The 12,037-nt window shown below is 39.0% G+C and overlaps 1 protein-coding gene and 1 long non-coding RNA gene across 14 annotated transcripts in view; one reads left to right on the top strand and one right to left on the bottom strand.

The window, feature by feature from the left end:
- Positions 1–10,101, bottom strand: part of LOC139039485 (uncharacterized) — a 126,783-nt gene extending 116,682 nt beyond the window's left edge. For all 10 annotated transcript variants that reach the window (XR_011492766.1, XR_011492764.1, XR_011492763.1 and 7 more), the window contains exon 1: positions 9,921–10,101. This is a non-coding gene — a long non-coding RNA (uncharacterized lncRNA). The remainder of the gene's footprint in view (positions 1–9,920) is intronic.
- The window catches only part of PCSK5 (proprotein convertase subtilisin/kexin type 5), a 492,571-nt gene that overhangs the window by 426,998 nt on the left and 53,536 nt on the right, over positions 1–12,037 (top strand). The gene's annotated exons all lie outside the window — the stretch shown is intronic.

Raw genomic sequence — 12,037 nt, 5'->3', positions numbered from 1 at the left:
ACATGTATTTACGGCACATAGACAGAATTATTGACAATAATGCACCTATAGGAGGGATCATAGTGGGTTGGGGAAATCACAGGTACCTCCAAATAATTCTAAATGTTTGCCTATTTAATTCAGATTGCACTATAAGCCCTTTCATCTTTGACAGTGTTGGTAAAGAATGTCAGTGTTTGGGGCGGTGTGCTTATGGAGACTGAATCCTCTTCCCTTCTATTCACACACCAAAATATATGAGGTTTTGAGCCTTCTGCGGTCAAGCCAGCCCCACTTCCCTCAGTGCCAAGTTTCTTCAGAAAACACTGGAGATTCCTAAAATGTATCAAAGCTTTGGAAAATTGCTCTCGTAACCAACAAGAAACACGAATGCGCTCAGGCACCCACATGTGCATCCATCATTTGACAACATCTTACTCAAAACTGTCTCAAGATCCAGGAATGAAAATAGCAATGGCTCTCCTACTAGGTCGGTGGCCTCTCTCAAAGTGAAGAAAGAAACGCTGAGCATCTCATCCATGTCATTTGTGACCATTAGAAAGACTGAGGGATGCTCTTCCATTTAATCCCTTTGGACTAACAACACAGCCCATCTGGAGCATAAAAGCTCCCAGCCTACAGAAAAGAGACAGCACAGATGAGCAGTTTCCACGCACTTTCTCCATTCAGAGGTGCTAATAAGGAAAAATGCCGAATTACTATGATTGCCCGTGACTTGAAAATAGCTTATCACCTGCCAATATGAATGAAGACCCCTGGAGGGCTGAGGAACCGCAGAAAGAATAATGGCCTTAGAGACAGAATCTTTGTGGTGCCTGAGAGAGGAATCTCAGCTGACTGCAAAAGGGCCTGCCTTATAAAACAGAGCTCTTTTTATAAGTGAACCCTGAAAACTAGTCCTGGGGTGTTCCCATGCCGTGGAGAAAGAAAATAGAAGAGCATTCACAGAATAATCAGGCCCATAAAATACGAAATGAAGGGAAGACACCGCCAGCAATTACCTCCAAGAATCCGACAAGATAGACAGCCAATCAAAGATATTTCATGGTGGGGCCAAGCTCTCCGCAAATTCGACAGGCAATTGTTAGCCTGCTCTCTACTTCATGTTATTGTGTAGATTTAATGACACTGTGAAATCCCTCTTGTTTTCAGACCTAAGTGCCACAGGAATTGTTAGAGCAGTCACAGGAGATTCATTAAGAAGAGTTTGGCTTTGTAGAGATTTGGGCGTTCGGCTGGTTCACAGAATCTTTTCTCTGTCATCACAAAGCCCCTGCGTTAGGGGTTCTGTGGCGCCCCAGTCCCGCACCGCCATCCCTGCAAGGCCCCGCAGCCATCACATCTCAGGGTGGCTCGCCTCATTAGCAGGTGCTATGCTTTTATTTTTACTATGATAATGGACTCATTTCCCCATGGACTATTTGGATTAAGTATAGCCACAGCCCGAGTTCTCTTTTACGGTCAACTTTTCATTTTATTTACTGCAGCACCAAAGCAACTAGGATTTGTTTATTAACCTTTGTTCCCTTTGGGAACGGCTACCAGGAGAAAGGCTCTCAAAAACCTGAGGAGTATTACCTTTTGGTTCAGTAAGTCATTGCCCACGCTCACAAAACCTATATACATGCTTGTGGGTACATTCATTCACACGGGAACACCCCCCCCCATACACCACAGACACATCAGTGTTCTAACATGTGACTGGGGGGTGGAGAGACTAACTCTGTGCTGGAGACAGGACATGTGCCCTTCATTAACAGGTGGGGGAGCAAATACAGAAAAATGTTTCTGCTCTCTCACTACCTTCTCTAGATAAATCAGGGCTGTGCTCACAGTGCTGCTTCTAACTTTCTTTCCGCTTTTTTCTAATTCTAGTCCTCACCTCAACCCAGTACACTTAAGAGACCCTGAAAAACTACCACTTTTGGAGAAAATGTGCTCAGAGGGTCTCTCCCTTCTCACCCCACCCATCCCACACATATACACACGCACACGCTCAGCTCCAGTACTTTGTTTGTCTAGACCCACAAACAAATGCCCTTCTTACTCTAAATAACATGCAGAATGTTATTCAAAAAGCTCACGCTGACAAGATTTGTTACAACATCGCCAGTTGCAGGTGATCATGTGTGTGGATATGTGTAGTTCTTAAAGAGCCATAGTGTCAAGTGTATCTCCTGAGAACTCCATTCTACCCGAGAAACACTATAAAATGTAATTTTGATCATCAAAGAACTTGAAGCCCTGGGCTAGTGGTCAGTAAATCTACATTGAAAGCTCAAACTGCCACTAATTAACTTCTTGCTTAGGTCAAGTCCTGAAAAGTGTAGGTTTCGGTTTTTTTAATCTGTACAAATGGGGGAGGGGTGGAAACTGAGCAAGATCAAGGGCCTAACTTCAAATCCCTGCAGGTACCAGGCAGGAACCACAGTTGGGTGGGCCAGCTGGGGAGCTCAGGCCTAGGGCCAGGGATCCAACAATCCAGATGAGTCATTTGCTGCTCAGCTATCTGTTGTTGCAGGTAGAACTTGAGCGTGATCCAGACTGTCATGAGAAATCTTTTGATTTCTTTAGATATAGACATAATAGAGGTCAACCAAACATTTCTGCAAACCAAACTACAGTTAAGCAGCTTTTGAACTACCTGCCCTCCAAGGTCCTCTGGCCCTATTTTGTATAATGTTTAGAGTCATCCAGCATCTGGCATGCAAACCAAGTATTCAGAAGAATGTTTGGACACTGGGGAACACAGTCACTGAATCCCTCAGATCGATCACTGAACAATGATGAGCTATGGTCATCGCTCACTCAACACTGTTACAGCAGGTCCAAGTGTCTGTGATGAAAATCAATATGGAATTGCTGACTTTTGAGAAGGAGGAGGGGCTTAAAAGGAACATTAAAGGAAACAAAACTCCACTTTTAACTGTACATGTACTTGTGGCTGACAGTCTATACAATGAAGAGGAAGTAGCTCTCTGCATAATCTACCACACAACTCTAGAGACTCAGCAAAACCTCCCAGGGCTGTAAGAAATCAAAGCACAGAAGTACATAAAAAAGGAGCAATCAAAACATACCCAGTACTCCACAGAAGCCATCAAATAACATGAGAGAGAAAATGTGTAGTGACGAAGACATTGAACACAGAAAAACTCGCAGATCAAGGGAAACATTTTTGAAGAAAACTATTTCCAAATTCTGTGAAGTTTTCAAAAGGTAAAGTAAGAAGCAAAGGCTCCAAACCTAGGGGGAAGGATAGATTCTCTGGCTGGTGCCACCTGATTAACGAGCAGAAAGTGATCCAGTTGCTATAGCAACTTGAAGATACACAAAAGAAAACATCACTTCTTTAAAATATTCCTGATGATGAATAGGCAGAGTCTTTCAAAATATCTTCTTAGAAATGAAAGAGGCTCCTTTTTGTTTTTTTCTTTAAGAGCCTATCACAGAGGATGGTGCTCAGATTTTTTTTTTTCCTCCAGATAACAGAACTTGTTTACACAAGCTCTAGTTTGCTTACACAAACGAGCAATTTGGGCAAAAAGTAACGACCAGAAAATATGTCTGTTGGAGAATAAATTTTGTTTTTCAGCACTTTTGTTTCTGTTTAGGCAGCAAGGGAGAACAACGTATGTTGTCTTGTTTTTTCTTTTTTTCTAACGATATATTTAGCTGGAGAATTTCCGTGGATGCTGAGGTGGTGAAGTGCACCTAAACAGAGTCAGGAAATGAAAGGTTATGCTTTCTGTAACCTTCTCTTGTCTGAAAAGAGAGGTAATAAAACATATGATTTTGGGGGGACTGCACACCCAGTCCCTCTGCCTTCTCCAGCTTGGCTCCCGCAGCCCTGGACACTTACTTCAGGATCCAAAGGATTGCTCTGTTTTGCTCCAGGCAGTTTAACTTTGGCAGAGGATCCTGAATAGATTGGAGATTCCAAGCAAAGTCTGGACATGAAAACTGCAATGATGAAATATCCTGGGGACCCCTTCTGTACAGGGCGGAAGGCTCTCAGTTACACGATGTGGGTAGACTTAGTGCAAAGTCCAGCTGAAGTGTCCCAAGGCTGTGCCTGGACATTCATTAGCTGACAGTGTGATGTGGACTTTTAAGAATGGATAGACGAATCAGCAGTCTTGAATAGCACAGTAAGCCTGCATATTAAGATCTTTTAGAGTGAGTGTGGGAATATTTTTAAACAAGGATATGTAATCTTAAATAGAGGCAGTGTGGAAGAGAAAAAGTCACTTGGAATTCATAGGAACAGAAGTTTCCAAATCTTCATTTGTTCTGTATGATCTTGAACAAGCGGCTGAGATTCCTTGGGGCTCAGCTTACTCATCCTTAAAATGAAGGGCTTGATATGTATACCTATGGCTGATTCATGTTGATGTTTGACAGAAAACAACAAAATTCTGTAAAGCAATTATCCTTCAATTAAAAAATAAATAAATTTCTAAAAAATTTTTTAAATTGGAAAAAAATTTAGGGACTTGAACCACCTTCAATTCAGCCAATATATCAAGCACCTTCTACATGTCATCAGCTTCCACCTGTGTCCTCAACAACCCCTACTCCTGAGTATATGGTTCCAAATAGAGTACCACTCAGTTGCTCAAGCCCAAATTCCCAGAAACTATTATTTCTCCTCCTCTTTCTGGGCTTTATTACAAATACCTCTCCCCACAATTCAGAACCAGGTGAGCATTAAGATTTCGTGGGGGGGGGGGGGGGGGTGGAATACAGAAATGGATCAAAGGATCAACTTGATTGTTTATACAGTTTTATACAGTGTTAGATCTATAAAAAATGAGCTTCCTAACACTCCACCACCCCCATTAAACTTCCCATCTCAAGCATGCTGGGTCCCTTCTTCCAAACTCCTCAATCACGTAAGACAGAGCATTCCTCTTCCACTTAAAAAGAAATAAGTGAAATACAAAGAAGAACTAGTAGAGATCTTTCCAATATTTTAAAGAAGAAGGCAGAAACACAGAGAAAAATGGTGGCCACTAAACACTATTATCACTGCATTCATTTCCAAGGGCTGCTATAATGAAGAATCACAAATTGAACTGGCTTGAAACTACAGAAATGTATGTTTCTCACAGTTTTGGAAGCTGGAAGTCCAAAATCATGGAGTCAGCACAAGTGACTCCTTTTGGAGGCTCCAAGGGAGGTTCTTTCCTCACCTCTTCCTGGCTTCTGGTGGTTTCTAGTCCTCTTTGCCTTCCTTGGCTTACAACTACATTACTCTAATCTCCTCCTCTGTGATCTCATTAACATCTTCCTTCTGAAACTGAATGTCTGTCTTTATGTGACTTGTTATATAAATATAAATCACTGTATTTATGGGCTATCCTAATTTAGTGTGTGACCCCTAAATCCAATGACTGGGGCCACCCTAATCTACTGTGAGGCTTCCTTGATGGTTCAGATGGTAAAGAACCTGCCTACAAAGCAAGAGACCCAGGTTAGATCCCTGGGTTGGGAAGATCCCCCAGAGAAGGGAATGGCAACCCACTCCAGTATTCTTGCCTAGAGAATTCCATGGACAGAGGAGCCTGGTGGACTACATTCCATGGGGTTGCAAAGAGTCAGACAGGACTGAGCGACCTACCAGTAGGACCTCATCTTAATTTTGTTATATCTGCAAAGAATTTATTTCCGAGTAAGGTCACATTCACAGGCACCAGGGGTTAGGATGTGAACACATTGTTTGGGGGACATAATTCAACCCAAACAGTCACCAAGTCATTTCTACTTTCTAAACATTGTTCACTCTGTCCATGTCAACCCACATCCACCACTATAGTTCAGGTCATAAACATAGTTCATCTGGATATCTAGATAGTCTTTTTAACTGGTCTCCCTAATGCTAGTCTTTTTCTGTTCTTTCACTTCTGAATGTCATGTTCTATCCTGCAAAATGGCGTGCTTTCTAAAACTTAAACCTGTTGTGACAACTGCCTACCAATCTAAAATGATTTCCTACAGCTTTGTGTAAAACCTGTATTCCTGAGCATGACATAAAAACTTCGTGATTCAGCCACTGGTTTCTTCCATCTTCTCTCTCCTATCTCTTCTTGCTTCCTTGAGTCCTAACACCTACTCTATAGGAGCTACTTCGAATTCTTTGGAAACCACTTTTGTACTTTTCCCATTCTTTACTTTAAAAACCTGTATGTTTTTAAGGTGAGGGCATCTATGCTGTATACTAACAAGATTTTTGCCACTCTCTCTATGGTTTCTTCAAGGAGAATCTCATGAGCCCGTTTACTAAAGGAATTATCTCCATAAATTCAGCTCTTTCTACCTCCAGGCTTTTCCACATTAAAAAGTTTCCACCCTCTCTCCCCCTCAAACTCATTTTTCAGATCTCATCTAAGCTTTCACTTCCTCAAGGAGACCCCACACACATACAAACACACACCTTTTTCTTCATAAATTGTTCACAATTCTGTTAGTAACACTGATCACATAGCATTCTACAATATCTTTTTACTTGCTGCATTGATCCATAGACCATAAGCTCCATATTGCACCAGGAATTAGTCATCATTGTAGCCACAGCATATAGTAGAACCCAAAATATACTTACAAAAGGAATAAATTAATTCTGGGCATAACACTAGGGACTAGGGTTGCAGAGATGAGTAAGATATATTCCCTGAATCTGGCAGATCATTAATAATTCTCAACACCCCCACTGGATAAGAGTGGCAGCATAAACACAAAATTCACTGGAAACTCAGAAAAAGACTCATTCTTTTGGAAGAAGCAGAGTATTCAAAAGAAACAAACAAAAGTGCCTCATATTCTTCTAACATTTAAGCTGGGCTTTGAGCCTAAGTTCTCTTCTGGCTCTTGTATTTTATGATTCCAAGTCTTTCATCACAATTTCAGAGAACTTCCTGCAACTCTTTTAGTGTCTTTCTGAAATGACTGATATTCTTTCATCCACCAAAATTTCACATCTTCTTCTCAAGGTATTTTCCTTCTCAAGTCCCTTGATTCTTCTCCACAGTCTAAGAGCTGTTCATTTTCTTGGTTATTCTATTTTAGTATGATAGGTTTTCTTTCTGATCAAAGATATACATTTATGCTGTTTCTTGGGACTAATGCCTAGTTATCTTTTAACAACTCTGAAAAATTCTGAGGTATTCTATTCTCTTTGAACATTGCCTCTTTCATATTCTACCATCTCTTTTTGGAACTTTAACATATATTAGACCTTCTCATTTTAACCTTCACTATCTCTCATTGCTCTTTCCTCTTTGCTTTTTTGTCTCTCTGGACTGAATTTTCTATCTTTTTTTTGTATTTGTGTTTGAGTTTACTAGTTTTCTTTCTTTTATGCCTAATCTACTTAATCTATCCATTGAGTTTTAACTTTGAATTTTTATGTCTTTCACTTACAGAGGTTACATATGGTTCTTTTCAACTGTTTGGTTACTTTTCTACTCTCAAGATGCTCTTTCATTTCTCTAAAATATTAAATTTTTATTTTTATGTCATATAATTTCAAGATCTGTAGTCTCTGTGGGTCTGATTCTGCTGTCTATTATTTCTGCTGACTTTCATCCAGAGCACCTGATTTCCTTATAGCTTATGTTTTTAAACTGTGACCATTCTCCTTTAATGTCAGAATATTTTTTTTTAACCAAGTCAACATAATTGAGATTTATACAATTTTCACACAACAGTAGAGTTCAAATTCTATTCAAGTTCCCATACACTATAAACCAGGAGACACTGGAACATATTCAGGAACACAAAACAAAGTGCAAAAATGTCATCATCTAAAGGTACTGAAATCATACAGAGTCTATTCTCTTACCACTATGGAATTACATTAGAAATCAATGTCAAAAGATGTTTGAGCTATAGCCCAATACAAAATGTTTTTGATGTTAAAAAATTAAAATTAAAAAAGAAAACATTACAGGTGCTGGTGGTAATAAAAATGTTACACTAAAATGTAAAAAAAAAAAAAAAAAAAAAGAGCATCTTGAAAACATATTTTCAAGTGCAATAAGACATTTACCAAGAGAGATCTTTGACTTAGCACTAAAAGACTCAATAAAGTTAAAAAAAACTGAAAAAAACACAAAGGGTAACTGCAGGAAAGGAAGAATTTAAATGAGAAATTAACATCAAAATGAGAGATTAACATCAAAGATGAATGTGAGAATACTTTGAGATCTGGGTTAAGATTACATTTCTCTAGAGGGGATTCGTATTTGCCTCTACCAATTGCTTTGGGATACTACCTACCTGGGTCTAGTTTAAATTGAGCTTTCCTTGTGAGATACTTTAGAACACACAGATTACTTGAAATCTGATTAAAAACCTATGTAAGAGCCAATGTAAGATGCAACATAATTAAAACCCTATGTAAGATCAAATTCCCAGAAGAGGCTTGTTGTTGTCATTGTTTTAATCTACCCAGTGCCAAACCCAGGACCAGGATGGTTTGGTGGTTGTTCTGTGGTTGTTGCCCTCTTCTCCGGGAAACTTTATTCTTTAATTCATCCTTACACGGAAACTGTAGTCCTTAGGTTCTCACTTTAGTCTTATATTTTATCTGGCAACCTTAACAATAATAATAATGCTCTGAATTTTCCCATTCAAAAAGAGAGAGAAGAGCCTGTTTAAGGGAGAAGAGAGGAGAATCACAACTTAGCTTCTTTCAGGCCCTAAACAAATATTTCTGTGGTGCTCTAGACTAAAGGTTTTTACATCTGTTATACATTTTACTACATCATGATGTCTTCTCTAGCCAGCTTTGTTACTTGCTGCCCCCTCACCAGATTGCAAGCTCCTTGAGAGCAGGCATTGCCTTTCTTATCTGCATATACTCTGTACAACATGAAAAGCAATGCATGGATTGCTTTCAGTTAAGTGTTTACTGCTCCTAAGTTATTTCATTGCTGAATTCTCCTTCTTTTCCATCCATCCAGGTGCTCCAGCAAGAGTCAGGGAGTCATCTGACTTCCTTCTCTCTCACATCTTCCGTCTATTCTCCTCAATTTTATCTTCTCAGTTTCTCTTAAATCAGACTTTTCTTCATGACTGCAGCTACAGTATTAGTTTATCACTAATAATTCTTCCTCTACTATATTCCTTAAAAGGGTATTTCTCAATGTATTACATGCAACAGTAGTTTTGCTATCTACAATTTAATAAAGGTAATCATGTCTACAGTAAATTAAGTTATTTTCTAATACAGTGCCTCATGTCTTCCCATGACTCTTAGATTAGAATGCAAACCTGTTACCTTGGTCTATAAGACTATCTTTTATCTGGTTCTGCCCTGGACCCTCGGCTCATATCCTGACTCTCTCCCTTTCTCTTTATTCTCTTCAGCCCCACTGGCCTTCTTGACATTCCATAAACAGATCAAACTTTCTTGGTCTTTGTCTAGAACATTCTACCCTCAGAACTACACAGGGATAACTCTGTGCTATCATTCTGATTTCTATTCAAATGTCAGTTCTTGAAAAGCTCTTTCCAAATTAGCCTATCTAAGTTAAAGCCTTCCTTCTCCATTATAGTCTCATCACTTCTAACCCTTTATCTGAATGTATTATTTATGTTTTTCTTCTTCATTCAATGCCTATTTCTGGAGTATCTGCTATATGCCAGGCAATGCTGTTGGTATTAAGGTACAGAAAAATAAAACCAAACAAAACAAACAGTCTTCATGGAGCCTGAATTTTAGTGGCTACTTCATACATTCATTGAAAAAAATATTTTTTTTATTTAGATTCTAAAACTGACCTAATTTTTCTTTTATCATCTGTCTTCCCCCTAAAATTTAAGTCCTAGAACGAATGAATAAGTGAAAGAACCTACAGCTGTAGTGAGCAATTCTCACATGAACTCAGTTGTGTACATTCAGCCATCACTCTTACCTGCTAGTTGGTTTAGAGAAGGATGAAAATCCGTAAACAGCTCGACTATTATGCTATTCCATTGTTGGAATCAGGAGACTTGGTAAAGACTAAAATCCTACATAGAACAGAGCCCTCTTTAGCCAACATTTGTAGACAGTGATTTAGATTATTTATTCATGTCTCTTCTACTACCGTGTCCCTCCAGTGGGTTGTGCCCCACTGTCAGCTGCACTGCTTGCGTTACTGCCAATTCAAATATTTATTCATTGTCCTTGGACACCATTGAGGACAAAACGATTGGAAATCATCAACAGTCCCTCTAACCAAATACTTTGTATCCCAGCACCATTGAACCTTCCAGAAAAATCTTCTGCTTTGACAAAGCTGTCAGAGGGTCCATTTCATATTTGAGTGTTCACTATTTGAAGCGATTATAAGTGCAAAGCATATCTGAATTATGTACTTTCTAGTGCTATTTGGGGATTATAATTAGTTGCACTCTCTGGCATATAAATCTCTTAACCCAGTTCCTCTTCCTGGGGTGGGGTGAGGAACGTCACCGACTTGCCTACATATTTGTACAGCACTGTGCAGTAACGAAGTACATATTTACTCTCGGAGAATATGCATTATTGACAGTATGCTTAATTATTTCCCTAAACAATTTAAGTACTGGCTGCTTATAATGCTATCTGTTTCCTCAAAGGAAGCAGCAGTGTACCTCAGCAGGAGGTGGGCATTCTACTGATGCTGCAAGAAGGCTGCAGGTGCTCATAGAGGGGTGGATGAAAAATGCTGGCCCAAGGGAGAGCCCTAGCCTACTTAGGGAGTCTGAGACAGAGCCAAGAACAACCCCATTTCCTAGTCAACCACCTTCTTTACAGAATTCTATCAGAAAAACAGTTCATATTAAAAATGGATTTTTACAAGGGAGTTTGTACAAACATCTGCCACTGTTTTAACTGCACCCCATGGAAGAACGTCAGTCCTGTCCCAGTGATGTAGAATTAGAGAATGCTGAGAAGCAAAATGGAAAGATGAAAGAACAGAAGTGGGCAGGAAAGGGACAAAAATGAAGAGCAGAACCAAAAGGCCAGCTTCCTCAAGGGAGATCTGTGGGCAGAGAATGTTTCCAGACACATGGCCCAAAGGACGCCAGAGACTCATAACCTAAGCACTTTCTTTCTGCCCTTAATAGCATTTCTGATTCTAACAAATTCCATGACACACACTTATTAGGAAAATAGAAACATACACAGACACACAAATGAAATCACAGATGACTACTTGACTACTATTAACATTTTAGCTTTTTCTTCTGATTTTTTATAAAGTTGTATCTATACATACATAGAGATGGACAGATGATACATGTACCTAGATATAGATTATCATCCTATTTCACCTAGCCTATCATGAAAATGTTTTCATACCTCTAAACACTCACGAGAAACAAAATTTGAATGGTTTTGTACTAGCCCATCTTATATAAATAAGTCATATTTTTTTAACTTGTTCCCAACAGATGAACTTTTAGGCTGTCTTTTGCAGGGACATGAGAACTGCTTTTTTCATCTGGAAAAATAAATTTGTGTACTAAATCTATAGAGGGTGGTGGAAAGGTAGAGAAAGTGGCACCGAGCCCTATCATTAAAGCATGTTCATTCATATCTGTATTTTCAACTTTTCTTTCAACCCAAAACTGCTAGATGAACAAGTTGATTAGAATTATATAATATATCTATAAATAGGGGCTGGAAGTCAAGAGCAGGCAGTCATTAGACATATGCATATGAGTGAACTCATCGAAAAGCCATTCCTTTCAATCATAACTTTAAGAAACCAAATGTAAGACATATTTTGGGGAGTTTAATATATGAATTCATTAGCTCAGATATGGCTTTTGGTTAGGTGTAGTCTGAGTGAGCGGTCTCTAAAGTATGCAAGACAATCCATTAGGGCTATAGAAAAATACAGAATTTGTTATCCATAACAAAATTATGTTATCCTCTTAAATCTTCTACTTTGGCATGCCTTTGTGACATATGTAAAATATTCATGCACCAGTACATATAAATAATTTAGACAGACATATATGCATTGCAGGCACATGCTAATTTTTTTTAACATTTCAA

This window comes from Odocoileus virginianus, chromosome 18 (assembly GCF_023699985.2).
Source record: "Odocoileus virginianus isolate 20LAN1187 ecotype Illinois chromosome 18, Ovbor_1.2, whole genome shotgun sequence".
Classification (NCBI taxonomy): domain Eukaryota; kingdom Metazoa; phylum Chordata; class Mammalia; order Artiodactyla; family Cervidae; genus Odocoileus; species Odocoileus virginianus.
Note: the sequence above shows the minus strand (reverse complement) of the source record. Positions and strands in the feature narration are given on the sequence as shown.